Genomic DNA, 2,427 nt, shown 5'->3' with positions numbered 1-2,427 from the left:
AATACACAATAACGGAGTGGAATTTGGACGGACCATCTGGCATGACCCAGGCACCGGAAACGACAACAACGAACCCGGAAAAAGATAAATCAATCTGTTCCCGTCAGTAGATTGTAAAAGAATTATGGGACACAGATTTCATATGGTGAGCAAGATCTACAGGGAGGATATGAGGAAGAAATTTTACAGAGGGAGTGATAATGATATGGAACTCAATGCTTACAAACAAAGGTCGATAATCTCCAGGTTTTCACTGTACCTCGGTACACGTGACAATAAACAAATCCAATCCAATCCAAGTCTTGGTAACTCGAATGGTCAGAATTTGATGTGAGGATTGGTTGTGAATTTCCTGTCTGTGAATCCCTTTCTAAGTCCCTGTGAAAGAAGTTTACAAAGGCATCACGGTCAGTCCCGAAATAAAATTCGGGAAAGATAAATATTTCTCCCGATTTGTATTTGCTGTGTATAAATCATCCCCTACTAATCCCCTGTAAAAGGAGTTTCCAAAATGAATCACAATCAGTCCAAGATAGAAATTTACAACATTCTCTCCTCCTGCTCCCTGGTCTATGATGCCCGCTCTTGCCCCCCTGTTGCACACTGACCCTCTTGTCATCAGCAGTCCCTCGATTTCAGGATGATGTCTACTCAGGATTGTGAGTAGACACAGATTTAAGATTGTGAGCAAGATCTGCAGGGGAGATCGGAGGTAGACATTTTATACAGCGAGTGATAATGATCTGAACTCAACGCTGACACACAAAGGTCGATAATCTCCAGGTCCTGATAACCCAAATGGTGCTGTCAGAATTTGATGTGAGGATTGGTTGTGAGTTTCCTGTCTGTGAATCCCTTTCTAAGCCCCTGTGAAAGAAGTTTACAAAGGCATCACTGTCAGTCCAGAAATGAAATTCAGGAAAGATAAACATTTCTTCTGGTTTGAGTTTGCTGTGTGTAAATCCTCCCCTACTAATCCCCTGTAAAAGGTGTTTCTAAAATTAATTCACAACATTCCTCCCTCCTGCTCCCGGGTCCAGGATGACCGCCCATGATGGGTGGTGTGAACTCAGGGTGAATTTCTATCCTGGGTCTTCATGTGGCTGAACAGAACCTCAGAGCTTTGGACACATGGGGCAGGATGTCCAATGAGACAGTGAAATCCGGAGAGCAGGATTCACTTCCTTTTCTTTCCATCTCTGCCACCGCTTTGAATCATCAATAAGACATTGGGACTCAAAGACTAATCCAGTTTGATGGACAAGTTGTCTCCATTCTGAACAATGGGGAACAAGCTCCTCCCACTCATTGAAACATCGCCCCGACAAAGATGAGAAACGCGCATGCGCTCTGATGCACATCCAATAAAGATGGCGGCAAGGGCACCCGAAAAGGAAATCTGCGCAGACGCAGGAAAACTCCACAACGACAATGACCCAAGGTCAGAATTAATCATAGAATCTACAGTGCAGAAGGAAACCATTCAGCCCATCGAGTCTGCACCGGCGTTACCTGATCTGGCCAACTCACTGAAATGTGGTTAATTCTGAATTGCCCAGCAAACCACTCAGTTTCAGGACAATTAGGAATGGGCAACCAAGCTGGTTTGCCCATGACACTCGCATCCCATAAAGAACAGAGAAAATAAAAGGGCTGTTTCCAGTACCAATTTCAAAGGAATCAGTACTGGGCCCTTCATTCCTGGTTTATATCATTGATTTGAAAGTAAATGTAGGAACATGAGGAAGAAGTTTACCTTTGACAAAAATGATTGAACACTTGTGGAATGAGGAAGAAAGCTAGAGGGAAAACAAGGCAAAGGATGACATGATAAATGGCAGGACAGGACGAGTTAGGCCAGAGCTAGATTCCTGTGCACAGAAGATTGCACCAGAGAGAGTACAGAGTGGATTTAACAACATCAGCCAGAAATTGCCAATGTTTGCTCTGAGGAAAGTTTGGATAAACTGGGGCTGTTTTCTTTGGAACAGAAAAGACTGAAGGGAGACCAAAATTAAAGTATGAAAAGCAGCCTGGCTAGCTCAGTCGGTAGAGCATGGGACTCTTAATCCCAGGGCTGTGGGTTCAAGACCCACGTTGGGCGCTTCAGCTTCTTTAATCTGAGAACATTGAGCTGAACTGTTTACAGTAGCACAGTGGTTAGCACTGTTGCTTAACCCCGCCAGGGTGCCGGGGTTCAATTCCCACTTGGGACACTGTCTGCGCAGAGTCTGCACGGTCTCCCAGCGTCTGTATGGGTTTCCTCCCACAAGTCCCGAAAGAGATGCTTGTTCGGTGAATTGGACATTCTGAATTCTCCCTCTGTGTACCCGAATAAGTGCCGGAGTGTGGTGACCAGGGGATTTTCACAGGGGACTTCATGCAGTGTTAATGTAAGCCTACTTGTGACAATAATAAAGATTATTC

The 2,427-nt window shown here is 44.7% G+C and overlaps 1 non-coding gene across 1 annotated transcript; it reads left to right on the top strand.

Moving 5' to 3' along the window:
- Positions 1-2,031: 2,031 nt before the first annotated feature.
- Positions 2,032-2,104, top strand: trnak-cuu. The gene has a single exon. It is a non-coding gene; the product is annotated as a tRNA-Lys (tRNA).
- The last annotated feature ends 323 nt before the right edge of the window (positions 2,105-2,427 follow it).

The sequence above is a fragment of the Scyliorhinus canicula genome, unplaced genomic scaffold (assembly GCF_902713615.1).
Source record: "Scyliorhinus canicula unplaced genomic scaffold, sScyCan1.1, whole genome shotgun sequence".
Taxonomy (NCBI): Eukaryota; Metazoa; Chordata; class Chondrichthyes; order Carcharhiniformes; family Scyliorhinidae; genus Scyliorhinus; species Scyliorhinus canicula.
This window is presented reverse-complemented; position numbering and strand designations above follow the sequence as displayed.